The 15,270-nt window shown below is 35.3% G+C and overlaps 1 protein-coding gene and 1 pseudogene across 4 annotated transcripts in view; one reads left to right on the forward strand and one right to left on the reverse strand.

The window, feature by feature from the left end:
* The window catches only part of TET2 (tet methylcytosine dioxygenase 2), a 138,490-nt gene that overhangs the window by 56,982 nt on the left and 66,238 nt on the right, over window positions 1-15,270 (forward strand). The window lies entirely within an intron of this gene.
* On the reverse strand, window positions 5,443-8,679 carry LOC116582195 (annotated as a pseudogene).

Here is a 15,270-nt window from a genome sequence, read left to right on the forward strand (position 1 = left end):
TTCTTGAATCTTTTCCAATCATATAAAAGTTGCTGAACATGCTCAATTTCATTTACTAGCTTATAAGATGAAAAAGAGTAAAATAGGAGTATGTTGGACACAGTGGTGAGTAGACAGTGTTTCCAATTAATCTCAAAGTTTGGGATTAATTTAGTATTAATCCTATTCTTTGATGTCTTCCTGTTTTTTGTTTGGTTTTGTTTTTTTGTTTCTTGTGGAGTTTCTTTTTGACATGGTGACCTTCCATAACAAAGAGGAAACACCAGGAAACTTGGTACCAACTAAAACCTGTCTCCTTCCACCAAAAAACTGAAATGTCAGCAAATATAATCTCAAATTCAAGTACTGATAAGTGTTTTAGAGTGAAACAGGAATAAAGGAACAAAGCTATTAAATTTCAACATCTGCTGGAAAACAATTAAAATGCATGCCAGTTTAATTAAGTTTGGTATTTAATAAGTTACAACTTGCGCAGCAGTAGCATAAATAGATGCCTGATGCATGGGGTATATGTTTGGGTGGGGTCTCTTTTCAGCAAGATTGAATACACTGGGATGAATGTCTGCATGAATATTGTTTATATATTCACCTTTAGTATTCATTCCAGCTATGAGTTATTCAACCACTGTGATTAAGTTTGTACCAAAAAAATTCCAAGTTAAGTTTGCATCTGATTAGCAGTGTTTGAAGCTTGAATTTTTCTAGGATGAGTGGAGTGTAATAACAGGTTTCTGGATCCAAACAAGTCTTCGACCTTATCTGAAAAGAAACTTAAAATTTGAACTCTCTGTTCTTACCATAACCAAGATGCTCTGGATAATCCTAGACACAATCCAGTGACTGTGGTTCCTTCTATCACAAAGTCAGTTGAATTGCCTTCCAAGGTTAGGGGTCTGAATACTTTGTGCCCATTGATTCAGGTCCATGGCTAACATGATGTGCCTCTAACAGCTTTCTTTTAACTAAAATAGTACACATGCCAGCTTGGTTTGTCACAGTGAGAACAGAACCGAAATCTGATAGCAGATTTCTCTCATATTTTTTGTGTGTTTCTTATTTAAATTAAATATGTGACTTTACTCTTCTACAGTGAATAAAAGATGTGTTTAGGAAAATTCAGAAATCTTAAACTTGTAGCTATCCATGATATAAGTAATTAAAATAGAAACAGAAAACTTAGTGTTTATTTCTAATCAGGTGGGAATACTGAAATGCTAAGACCTTCTCCATGTGGTTGGCACACAGTATTTGGATATAGACATTTTATTGACATTTCAGGTTTGTTTATCTACAGTGGAGCTTATCAAGAATAATCATATCTATTCTGTTTTCATTCAGTCAGCAGGCAATTTTTGAGTGCCTGCTGCATACCTGTGTTAGGTTTCAAGATGGGGAGGGAAGGTAGATAAAGCATAGTATTTGCCTAGAGGGATTTTAGAAATAACTGAGCCAAAGGACAACCAACATTAGTGATAGCTAGAGGAGTTATCAAGGGAACTTAGGCTCCAAACCCCTCTGAAGTTCTTGCATTTTTATCCAGTGTGCTAAAAAAATAAATGAATCATTTTTTATTGTAGTTAAGCAGTTTTTTGAGGGTTTGTTTTTGTATTTGTTGGGACCTGGATTGGAAATAAACATGTATGGGAAGAGACTTTAAACTTGTTTTTCTCAACTGCTAATTCAATGACTAGGTTTCATTTTTTTCTAGGTAATACCTTATCTATACCCGACAGTATTTTTTTTTCTATTTATAGAAGTGTTGTGTGTTCCAGCTTTTAATATGCTTAGTCACTAAAATAAATTTCTATGTTCAAATGTATGATTGCTAAATGTAAATCTTAAGATTGCTAGGAACCAGCAGGAAAGAGAATATGTATACGCTTTCATTCATTCCTTCATCATATATTGAATATCTACTGAGTTAAGTATTTCAATCATGACTATGAAACTGATAGACCCAACTCTTACTCTGCAAGAAGTTTAAGTCTGACGGAGGATCCAGATAGGAAATAGGTAGAAATACTATGATGTGTTAAGTGCTATGATGAGGAAAAATACAAGGTGTTCTTGGAATACTCTGGAGAGCATCTGACACGCTGTTGGAAGGTCATTCAAGGTTTCCCAGAGGAAGTACTGACAACACTAAGACCTAGATAGAATATGTGAGAGTTAATTTGCCCAGAGGGTAAGGGTAAAGAGGAGAGAGAGAGGGAAAGTTCTACATGTATAAAAGCATAGGGACAATTGAAAACATGGCATGTTAAAAGAACTATAAATTATATATATATGTCAGTAAGAGGCTGGGGCAAATGGGCATGAGAGAAAATCTCAGAGAGGCATATCCTGACAGCTTTAGGGTCCTATTAGTGGGTATAGAAAGCTAAGAGGATCTGCTGAGGGTAGGAAGAAAAGGAGGTGATAGTATTGAGCACTGGGCTTTAGTATAGAGAATAAGTAGAAGATGAACAAGACAAGAACCAAGAAGTCCTTTTAATGGACTGTTGTAGTGAGCCAGGAATGATGATGACAGCAAGAGTCATAGTAGTAAAAGTGAGAATGTGGATAATTTATGAGTTCCAGAAACAATCAGAGAGTAGAATCAATCATACATGATATTTAATGGGATGCTTGTATGAGGAAAGAAAGAACTAAATATCCAGGGTTTTGTAAGTAAATGGGTAGACAGTATTACTACCCACTAGGATAGGGAACAACATACAAGAGGGTCCAAGTTTGGAGTGAAAGACAATGAACTCACTTTGAGATACAGAGATGACTAAGAAACTACTGCAAATTCAGACTGGGACTCTGTGAGGACTTGAAGTGGAGATCTGGGATTGATCTGCCCCTAGAGCTCATGGGATGTAAATGGGGCATCTAAAAAATGGTGATCTCACTCTTTCTGGCCATTTCTTAGATCACCTTGCTGTCTTTTCTTTTTCTTGGCAATCTGTAAATTCTAGAATTTTCTTAGCCCCAATCTTAGGCCATCTTCTCTAACTGTAGCCTCACTCAGGACGATTGCATCCAGTCCTGTTGCTTTAAATAGCACTGAAAGTCTGACACGGTTTGAAGTTACCTTCATTTAGACTTCTTACTTAGCCCTGGATGTTTATACCCAAATGTCTGTCTAATATACCCACTTGAGTGATACCATGCATTGCAAACAGGTTGTTCAAGACAGAATTTAGAATTTTCCCATCAGTCTCATTACTCCCATTCACCTCTATCTCAGTAAATGGTACCATCTTCAACCTTGTAGCTCACCCCAAAATATGCATTAGATTGGTTTCTTCCTTTCATTTATTTAGTCCCTCAAATTCAGTGTAATTCCAGGTTGTTTTGTTTCTGTTCTGTCTCCAAAATGTATCCTAAATCCATCCATCCACTTCTCTTGGATTACTGCAGTCTCCCAACATTTATGTTTAATGCCTTCAATTCATTCTGTACGGACTACCAGAATGATCTTTTAAAAGTTCAAGTCAGAGCATGCAACTATTCTATATATAATGTTCTGATGGCTTCCCATTAGATCTAAATAGTAATTTAAGTCCCTTACCCCTACTTGGCTTTTGCATACCTCTAATCTCATTTTGAAATCACTCTCCCTATCTTGCTGAGAACCAACCAAACCAGTTTCTCTGTTCTTCAGATTGCCAAACTCAATTATGCTTTGGTGCCTTTGTATTGTCTGTCCCTTCAGATGGAATAGTATCTCCCAGCACATCCTACCATTGGCTTTTTTAGTCAGCTCAAATAGATGTTACCAACTCAGAGAGTCTTTTTGCTCACTTCTCTAATTAATCCCATTTCAGTTCTCTATCCTGTCACTCAGATTTATTTCCTTCCTAGCACTTACAAACCTGCAGTTGTCTTATTGGCTTAAGTGTTCGTCTAAATAAGCTTCAGTCAGGGACCTGGGTGGCTCAGTAGGTTAAAGCCTCTGCCTTTGGCTCAGGTCGTGATCCCAGGGTCCTGGATTAAGCCCCACATCAGGCTCTCTGCTCAGCAAGGAGCCTGCCTCCCCCTTTCTCTATTTCTGTCTGTCAAATAAATAAATAAAATCTTTTTAATGAAACAAGATGGGGTTGGGAGGGAGACAAACCATAAGTGACTCTTCATCTCACAAGACAAACTGAGGGTTGCTGGGGGGAGGGGGGTTGGGAGAAGGGGGGTGGGGTTATGGACATTGGGGAGGGTATGTGCTATGATGAGTGCTGTGAAGTGTGTAAACCTTGCGATTCACAGACCTGTACCCTGGGGATAAAAATATATGTTTATAAAAAATAAATAAAAAATGAAAAAAAAATCTTTTTAAAAACTTTAAATAAATAAATAAATAAATAAATAAATACACTTCACTAATGGGGGAACCCAGACTATCTTGTTCACTCATACATCCCTTGAACTCAGAATGATACTTTGAATATAGCTATCTGTTAAATAAGAATGAATAGATGAATGAATATTGGGGAGGGTCTACACTAGAATCCTGAAGACATCAGCCTTTAAGGAGTATGCAGAGGAAGAAGAGCTTGGTGGGACTGAGAAATAGCAATGAGAGATAGAGGACCACTAAGACCAAGGTGCCACTAAAGTGATATGCCCTACTGCAGGTCTGCAGGAAAAGAGAGTTCAGAAGACAGCAGTCCTTCTGGCTGAGAGGGAGCAGGAAAAGTTGTGTGGAGAAAGAGAATTTTTATTGAACCTTAGGTAAGGAAGTCTTGTAAGAAGGAGTGGATAGAAGCCCAAAGGCCTAGGTACAGAAAATGCATGCCTGTTTGGGAGAATAGAGTCATCTTGTTTGTCTTTCACATACCTCATTTAATATGTAGAGTAACCCCTTTAGAAGCCTCCATCAAGATCACAGAGTAAGTAGAAGAATGAGAATCTAAATTCACATCTGTCTGACTATGAATCCTACTCTTACTCCAACTTTAAGCCATTGAATTTCTATAGATAATCATATTCACCCTGCAGATAATAGTATGCCAGTGATGGAATGAGGTGTGAACAAGCATGGTGGAAGTAAAACAGATAAGCTTAACTTTGAATATTACTATGGCCTTAAGAGAAATTGAGGTTGAGAATAAAATGAACTATAGGCATACATTGGAGATAGAGTGGGTTTACTTCCAGACAACCACAATAAAGTGAATATCGCAATAAAGTGAGTCAAATGAATTTTTTTGTTTCCCAGTGTATATAAGAGTTATGTTTACACCATACTGTGGTCTGTTAAGTATGCAATAGCATTATAGCTAAAAAACTGTATGTGTATATATATGTGTATATATATATACATATATATAAAACTATATGTGTATACATATATATATATGTATATACATACACCTTAATTTAAAAATACTTTATTGCTAAAAAATGCTAACCATTATCTGACCTTCCATCAAATTATCATCCTTTTGCTGATGAGGGTCTTTACCTCAGTGTTGATGGCTGCTGACTGATCAGGCTGGTGGTTGCTGAAGGTTGGGGTGGCTGTGGCAATTTTTTAAAAGAGGACAGCAATAAGGTTTGCCAAGCTTGATTCTTCCTTTCATGAACAATTTCTCAGTAGCATGCAATGCTCTTTCATGGCATTTTATCCATAGTAGAGCTTGTTTCAAAATTGGGGTCAGTCCTTCAAAACCCCGCCACTGCTTTATCAACTAAGTTTGTGTCATACTCTAAATCCTTTGCTGTCATATCAAGAATCTTCACAGCACTGGAACAACGTGGGTGGCTCAGTTAGTTAAGCGTCTCTTAATTCTAGGTCAGGTCATGATCTCACTGAAATTAAGCCCAGCATCTGGCTCCATGCTCAGTAGGGAGCCTGCTGGAGAGCCTCTCTCCCTCTCCCTTTGCCCCTCCCCCTGCTCATGTGTGCTCACTCACTCTCTCAAATAAATCTTCAAAAAAATTCTTCACAGCATCTTCACAAGGAATAGATTCCATCTCAAGAAACCACTTTCTTTGCTCATCCATAAGAAGGTACATGTCTGTTTTGTCATGACATTGCAACAAATCAGTCACATCTTCAAAATCCACTTCTAATTCTGGTTCTTTTGTTCTTTCTATATGAGCAATTATTACCACGCTGAAGTCTTGAACCTCCCAAAGTCATCCATGAAGGTTGAAATCACTTCTTCCAAATTCCTGTTCATGATGATATTTTGACCTCTTCCCATGACTCATGAATGTTCTTAATGCCATCTACAGTGGTGAATCCTTACCAGAAGATTATCAGTTTACTTCACCCAGATCTATTAGAGGAATCACTGTGTATGGTAGCTTATGAAATTTATATCTTGAATAAGATTTGAAAGTCAAAATGACTTCTTGATCTATGGGCTACAGAATGCATGTTGTGTTAGTAGGCATAAAAACAACATGAATCTCATTGTACATCTCCGTCAGAGCTCTTGGGTCAGGTACATTGTCAATGAGCAGCCGTATTTTGAAAGGAATCTTTTTGTTCTGAGCAGTAGGTCTCAATAGTGGATTTAAAATAGTCAGTGAACCATAATTGTAAACAGATGTGCTATCATCTGAGCTTTGTTGTTTCATTTATACAGCAGATGGATATTTAGCATAATTCTTAAGAACCCAGGGATTACGGGGGTAGTAAATGAGCACTGGATTCAACCTAAAATCACCAGCTGCATTAGCCCTTACCAGCAGAGTCAGGCTGTCCTTTGAAGCTTTGAAATCAGGCACTGACTTCTCCTCTCTAGCTATGAAAGTCCTAGATGGTATCTTCTCCCAACAGAAGACTGTTTCATCTACATTGAAAATCTGTTGTTTGGGGTAGTCATTAATGACCTTAGCTAGATCTTCTGGATAACTTGCTGCAACTTCTACATCAGCCCTTGTTGCTTCACCTTACACTTCAATGTTACGGAGATGGCTTCTTTCCTTAAAGCTCCTGAACCAACCTCTGCTAGCTTCCAGCTTCTCTTCTGCAGCTTTCTCACCTCTCTCAGCCTTCAAAATATTGAAGAGAGTCAGGGCCTTGCTCTGGATTTGGTTTTGGCTTAAGGGAATGTTGTAGCTGGTTTGATCTTCTATCCAGACCACTCAGTAACTTCTTCCATATCAGCAATAAGGCTGTTTCGCTTTCTTATTCACATGTCACTGCAGTAGCACTTTTAATATTCTTTAAGAACCTTTTCTTTGACTTCACAATTGGCTGTTTGGTGCAAGAGGCCTGTTTCAGCTTTCCACATACCTTCCTCACTAAGCTTAATCATTTTTAGCTTTTGATTTAAAGTGAGAGATATATGACTCTTTCTTTCATCTGAACACTTAGAGGAGAGGGAGAGAAACTAGGAATGACTGGTTAGAGGAACCTTTAAAACACATACATTTGTTGTTCAAGTTTACCATCTTGTGTGGGTGTGGTGCATGATGATAACAGTAACATCAAAGACTACTGTTCACAGATCACCATAACAAATATAATGGAAGAGTTGAAGTATTGTGGAAATTACCAAGATGTGACACAAAGTGAGTAAATGCCATTGGAAGAATGGTGCTGATAGACTTGCTCTACACAGGGTTACCACAATTTGTAAAAAATGCATTAATTGCAAAGCATACTAAAGTGAAGTGCAGTAAACAAGGTGTGCCTGTATTCTCATTTCAGCACTACATCTGTCCCAAAATATGAGAAATTCCAAAATATTTGAACCGTGAAGCTTCCATTGGTCAGATTGTTGACAGATCCAATTTACTTGTAATGAGAAGCATCTCCTCTTTATCATTTTTTGTTCTGTTTTGCAAAATAACCTATACCGATCACTTGATATTTGATATATACCACATTTTCTTTATCCATTCTGATATCCATCTGTTGATGGACACTTAGTTGTTTCCATGTCTTGGCTATTATAAATAATGCTACAAAGAACATGGGGGTGCAAATATCCCTTCAACATCATGTTTTTGGTTTTGTTTTTAATTTTTATTTTTGTAGTTTCAAGTTTGTATTTAAATTCCAATTAACATATAGTGTGACATTAGTTTCAAAAGAATGAAACTGAGCCACTTTGTTATACCTTACACAAAAATAAATTCAAAATGGATAAAAGACCTAAATGTGAGACAGAAAACCATCAAAATCCTAGCGAAGAACAGAGGTGGTAACTCTTTGACGTTGGCTGTAGAACTTCTTACTAGGTATGTCTCCAGAAGCAAGGGGAACAAAAGCAAAAATGAGTGATTGGAACTTTGTCAAGATAAATTTCTGCACAGTGAAGGATAGAGTCAACCAAACAAAGGCAGCCTTGGAAATGGAAGAAGATATTTGTAAATGACATATTGGATAGATAGTATCCAAAATCTATAAAGAATTAATCAAACTCAACATCAAAAAAAAAAACCAAATAATCCAATGAAAAAATGGACAGAAGAAATGAATAGACATTTTTCCAAAGAAAACCATGGTATTTTTGCTTGCTTCAAGTATATACCCAGAAAAGGAATTGCTGGATGATTTGGTAGTTCTGTTTCTTATTTTTTGAGGAACTGCCATACTGTTTTCTGTAGTGGTAGTACCAACTTGTAGTCTCACCAACAGTGTGCTAAGATTCTTTTATCCTCACATCCTCAACGGCATTTGTTCTCTCTCATCTTTTTGATGATTACCATTCTAACAGATGACAGGTGGTACTTCATTGTGGTTATGATTTGCATTTTCCTGATGGTTAGTCATACTGAACACTTTTTAACATACCTGTTGGCCTTTTGTACCTCTTCTTTGGAAAAATGTCTATTCAGGCTCTCTGCCCATTTTTAATTGGGTTGTTGTTACTGTTGTTAGCTATTGAGTTTTATGAGTTCTTTATGTATTTTGGATATTAACTTCCTATCAGAAATATGACCTGCAGATTTTTTTCCCCAATCTGTAGGTTGTTTTCACATTTCATTGATTATTTCTTTTGCTGTTCAGAAGCTTTTTAGTTTGTTTAGTAGTCCCACTTGTTCATTTTTTATTTGTTGTTTGTGTTTTAGGTTTTAGCAAAAAAAGCATTGCCAAGACCCATGTCAGGGAGCTTTTTCCTATGTTTTCTTCTAGGAGTTTTATAGTTTCAAGTCTTTATGTTCAAGTCTAATTCATTTGTAGTTAATTTTTGTGAGTGGTGTAAGATTGGGGTCTAAGTCCACTCTTTAGCATGTGAATATCTAGTTTTCCCAGCATCATTTATGGAAAAGACTATTTTTTCTCCAGAATTCTTAGCTCACTTGTCAGATATTGATTATATACGCATTGGTTTATTTCTGGGTTCTTGGTTCTGATCCACTGATGTTTGTGCCTGTTCTTTACCAGTACCATATCATTTTGATTACTCTAGCTTTATAATATTGCTTAAAATTAGAAGCGCAGCGATTCCGCTTTGTTCTTTCTCAGATTGCTTTGGCTATTTGAGGTCTTCTGTGGTTTCTTACAAATTTTAGGATTTTTTTGTCTTCTGTTAAAAAAAAAAAATGCCATGGAAAGCTAGATAGGGATTGCACTGAATCTATAGATGGCTTTGGGTAGTATGGGTATTTTAATAAGATGAATTCTTCTCATTCATGAATACAGATAATTTTCCATTTATTTGTGCCTTCTAATTCTTTCCCCAATGTTTCATAGTTTCCAATGTACAGACCTTTCATCTCCTTAGTTAAATTCATTCCTATGAATTTAATTGTTTTTGATGCTATTGTAAAAAGAATCATTTTCTCTATTTTTCAGCAAATTCATTGTCTATATAGAAATGCTACTGATTTTTGCATATAATTTTGTATATGCAATTTTATTGAATTGATTATATCTAACAGTTTTTTGGTGGAGTCTTTTGTATTTTCTATATATAAAATCAAGTCATCTGCAAATAGAAACAGTTTTACTTCTTCCTTGCCAATTCTGATGCTTTTTATTTCTTTTTTGTTTTATTTTGTTTTTTTAAAGATTTTATTCATTTATTTGAGAGAGAGACACAGTGAGAGAGGGAACACAAGCAGGGGGAGTGGGAGAAGGAGAAACAGGCTTCCCACTGGCCTCGATCCCAGAATCCTGGGATCATGACCTGAGCAGAAGGCAGGCATTTAAGAACTGAGCCACCCTGGTGCCCGTTTTGTTTTGATTTTGTTTTTTGCCTGAATGCTCTAGCTAGAACTTCCAGTGCTATGTTGAATAAAATTGGTGACAGTGAGCACCCTTGTCTACTTTCTGGTATTAGAGGAAAAGCTTTCAACCTTTCACCATTGAGTATGATGTTAGCTCTGAGCTTGTCTTATAGGGCCATTATTAAGTATGGGTATGTTCCTTCTATATTCACTTTTTTGAGAATTTTTAATATGAACAGATGCTGAATTTTTCAAATGCTTTTTCTGAATCTATTGAAATTATCATGTGATTTTTATCCTTCATTCTGTTAACATGATTTATCATTTTTTTTTTTAATTTGAGTATGGCAAACCATCTGTGCATCTCTGGGATTAATTGCACTTGATCATGGTGTATGATCTTTTTAATGTGCTGCTAAATTTGGTTTGCTAGTATTTCCTTGAAATTTCAAGGAAATACTAGCAAACCATATTGGCATCAGGCATCAGGCATATTGGCCTGTAGTTTTCTTTTCTTATAGTATTATTAGCTAACTTTGATATCAGAGTAATGCTAACCTTGTAAAATGAGTTTGGGAGTGTTCCCACTTCAATTTTTTGGAAGCATTTGAGAGGTATTGGCTTCTAATGTTAATTTTTCTTTCAATGTTTGGTAAAAATCACCAGTGAAACCATCTGGTCCTGGGCCTTTCTTTCTGGGAGGTTTTTTATTACTGATTCAGTCTCCTTATGCATTATTGGTCTGCTCAGATTTTCTGTTTCTTCATCATTCATACTTGGTAGTTTGTCTGTTCCTAGGAATTTACCCATTTCTTCTAGGATATTCTAGTTTGTTGGTGTACTGTTGTCCATAGTAGTCTCTTAAGATCCTTTGTATTTCTGTGGTATCATTTGTAATGTCTACTCCTCCTTTTATAATTTTATTTAATCGAGTCTTCTCTCTTTTTCTTGGTTAATCTAGCTAAAAGTTTGTCAGTTTTACCTTCTCAAATAACCAACTCTTAGTTTTGTTAATATTTTCTGTTAGTTTTTCGTTATTTTATTTAATTTTATTTATTTCTACTCTAATCCTTATTGTTTCCTTCTTCTGCTAACTAACAGGTTTTTTTTACACAATTATATTTTAAAATAGAATAAAATTGTTCCTTTGAGCACATTAAATTGAAATTTAGGATTCCCCAAATTATAGAAGCTAACACTGTGAAGGCTGTCTATATTTTCTAGTGCTGTTTTTCCCCCAGCTTAAGTACATTAAAAATTGAATTTTGTTAGTCTTGATTTTCCAACTTTCTGTTATTTAAAAAAAGAAGAAAAAAGGCATTCTTTCTGCACCCCACTACCCCTGCACCAGAAGACTCCATAGAAGTTTTAGTTTACAAATGCATCTGCCCATCTAATTTTTTTTTATCTGCATAGAGCAGTTTTGCTAGTCTGAGTTCAAATCTTGACTAAACTCTTCCACCCTTCTTCTGAAATAGAAATGAACAGCCATATTATGAAATAACCTACAGTGACTACTTTTTAGAACTAGATGTCAGTATCTGTAAGCATATTGACATAACTTGCTGAAATTTGATAATATAGTTACTTGGTTTTCCTGAGGTCACGGAAATAGAATTTGAAAAGATTCTCAGTTTTTAAAATATATTCAGAAGTAAAATCTAGAAGCATACTAAATTTTTAAGCCAATTTTAATCAAGTTGAGTGATTATGCATCAAAGCTTGTAACAATCATAAATAGCCTTTCTAAAAATGACATCCTAATTATGATCACATCTGTACCCTTCTCACTCTATAAAGTTTTATATATACCTATGCAGAGCTGAATGGATTTCTTGTTATTTCAAGGTCTCTGTGTTTTGAGTCTAATGTAAATTTTCTCAAGCATTTTTCTTTACCTAGAATGGTCTTCTCTCACTGCAACTGAAGAAATCCTTATAATTCTTGAGGTCTTCTATCAATCTTCCTCATTTTGATATTACTGTAGTTCATGTTTATATGATCCTTATGGCACATAAGGCACATAACTCCATATTCTACCTTTAAATTAAATGTAAGCTCCCAGAGAGCACTATGGCCAGTCACCATCATGTTTTTCATGGCATCTAGCACGGTACTCAGCTGACAGGCTCAATAAACAAAGAGCTAAACTGCAGTTCTGAAAATAGGTGTCAAACCTACCATTAAACGTTTGCCATGTTTAGTAATAAAGGTGTAATGCTTACTTCCACAGAAAATTCCACATGAGACCTTTTATAAAATCCAACTTTCTTTGACTAAATAGCATTTAAACTGAAGAGAATGGGTTATTTCATTGTGTCTTTATAACAGCATCTTATGATCACTTGCTAGATTGTAAAGTATATGTTCAGGAAAATTAATGAAAGTGCTCTTTAAATTTTGTGCCATTTGACTTGTATTTATTACCAAAATACCTGAATTCTTATACAGCACATTATAATATCAATTATTTTAAACTTAAATTAGCTAGGAGGTACTTGAACTTTTTACAAGATTGATAGCTCTGTGGCAGTTTCCAAAGCTGGAAATGTCAGAGCGGATTCTGAGGAAAGATTTGGGGTTTTGAAAGTATTTTGAATAGAGAAAGAGAAAGGAATACAACATTTTCTTAGCATTGCTTCAGCAATGCCATTTTAAGCATCCACTTAAAGCATTAACTGCAGTGAGGATGACATCAGCCAGTTGTTCTGTTTTGTTTTCTTGGCTGCAGTAATTTCACCATGTCTTCATGCTGCATTTTGCCACAAAGAGAACATTTGCCTTGAATTACAGGAAACGGAAAGGGGACTGGAATGCCAACTTCCTTCTGGGATTCTAACCCATAACTTCTTTTAGCAGGCACTGTTGAATTTTTATGTAATACTATAAATGAGTGGCCTAAGTAGTAAGTTTTAACTCTAAGTCAATACCTTTGAATAGAAAAATCTGACGATTCAGGGTTCTGTTTTCTCCCTATGTGAATAAAGTAATTTTCCTATTAGGTGACTACCTACCATTTCCTTCTATCTGTTGTTTTCTCCTCAAATAAAATTATTTTAGCTTCAGAGTATATTTTTGGTTAAAGTTTCTGGGGCAGATGGAAGAGGACAGGTAGAGTAGAAGTTAATATTTTTAAAGCCAAAGAGCTAAACAAATGAATGTTTCAAATGTGTTTATTTCTCTTTAATTCTTTGCAAGGATTACTTGCGGGTAATTGGGTCTTATTTTGAATTCAAATGGTATTTTTAATATAGACATGTTTGGAAGGATATTTTTAGTTTTTCTTAATGCTTAGATTTAGTGAGTTTATAATCCTTTTTTTAACATTTTTTTTCAAAAAAAAATAATTTTTTTAAAAGACATTATTTTTTTTCTTCTTTTTCTTTCCTGTATACTTTATGAAGATATATCATTGTAATGGTATATCAAAGGAATGATCACTTAGATTACACCCTGAGAGAAACCTTTCTCTTAACTTTAAAAATATAACTTAAATGGCTTATTTTTCTCAGATAAAAAATGTTTTTAACAATTTCTTATGTATTTGGGCAAAGTAAAGAGTTACATGGGATAGTTTAATATGAATAAAATTTCTGCTGTGAATCTAAATTTCCCTGTTTCTCTTAATTTCATTTTAAAAATTATGCTTCAGGGGCGCCTGGGTTGCTCAGTGGGTTAAAGCCTCTGCCTTCAGCTCAGGTCATGATCTCAGGGTCCTGGGATCGAGCCCTATATCAGGCTCTCTGCTCAGCAGGGAGCCTTCTTCCTCCTCTCTCTCTGCCTGCCTCTCTGCCTACTTGTGATCTGTCTGTCAAATAAATAAATAAAAATCTTTTCAAAAAATTATGCTTCAGGATTATTTTATATTATATTCAACACTAGCGCTAAATACTGTTTTATCTAATATATGGTGTATTTGGAAAGATTTAGAAGAAAGAAATTTAATCATTTACTTCAAGGCTGACAAAATCTTTGATAGAAATTTATTTCTCTTTCATATATGAGAATAGTAGCATTTCTGATTCAAAAAATAATCATAGGGGTGCCTGGGTGGCTCAGTAGGTTAAGCCTCTGCCTTCAGCTCAGGTCATGATCTCAGGGTCCTGGGATCGAGCCCCACATTAGGCTCCTGCCCAGCGGGGAGCCTGCTTCCTCCTCTCTCTCTGCCTGCTGCTCTGCCTACTTGTGATCTCTCTCTCTGTCAAATAAATAAAATCTTTTTAAAAATTCATAAAAAGCTGTTTTCTCTTCCTATTTTATTCAGTAGTACCCTTTATATCATTGTATTTTCTCAACTCTAATCTGATTTTTATTTCTATTATTTATACTTAGTATATAAAAATTTACCTTATGCTAATCCTTATGCTTCCATTCCATTTTGATGTGATCTGGTATTGGACAATTAAGAGTAGTTTTCTTAATGTGGCAGGTGGGAACATAGAGATCACAAAAGCTGTTTTTAAAAAATTTAAAACTAAGTGCTCATTTGTCTCTTAAAATAAGAATATATGATGAAAATCATTTTTGGCATTAATTAAATGGCTGCCACTCTTAGAATTATCAAGGAAAAATGTTACTAATAATTACAGAATGAGTTACTGTTTTAAAACTCTTATTTCAGTTTGAGACTTTATTACCACTTTGTACATTTCTGCCAGTACAGAAGAGGTTTTAAGGTAAAAACAAGAGCCATTTCTAAGGAAGAGTTTGAATAATATGAATGGTAATATAATTGGAAGAAATAAGAGGAAGAAAATAGTTCAGTGTTTATATGTTTAATTTCAAGTGAAAGCAAGACTGGCATATATACATGTCCTTGGCTCTCGAAGATGGACTCAGAGCTCTTTATAGCTAAATTATGAGTGGTGACATGAATTTATATTCTCCCAGGCCAAAGGTTCTCACCAAAGCCTCAAGATCCATGTACATATTAAATCTGCATATCATATGCATCTGAATTAGGGTTTTCCACTATGTGCTATTCCATGGGATGCTGGTTTATAAGATACTCAAAAATGGCACATATCACAGTGCCTTTTTAGAGATCCCATCATCGTATTAAAGTCTTTGAAGATTTTCATTAAAGAAAGTTTTAACGTACTTTTAACTTTATTTCTCTACTTGTTCTCCCTCAGCCTGGCTCTCTCTTTTTAC

Source organism: Mustela erminea, chromosome 2 (genome assembly GCF_009829155.1).
Source record: "Mustela erminea isolate mMusErm1 chromosome 2, mMusErm1.Pri, whole genome shotgun sequence".
In the NCBI taxonomy this organism is placed as follows: Eukaryota; Metazoa; Chordata; class Mammalia; order Carnivora; family Mustelidae; genus Mustela; species Mustela erminea.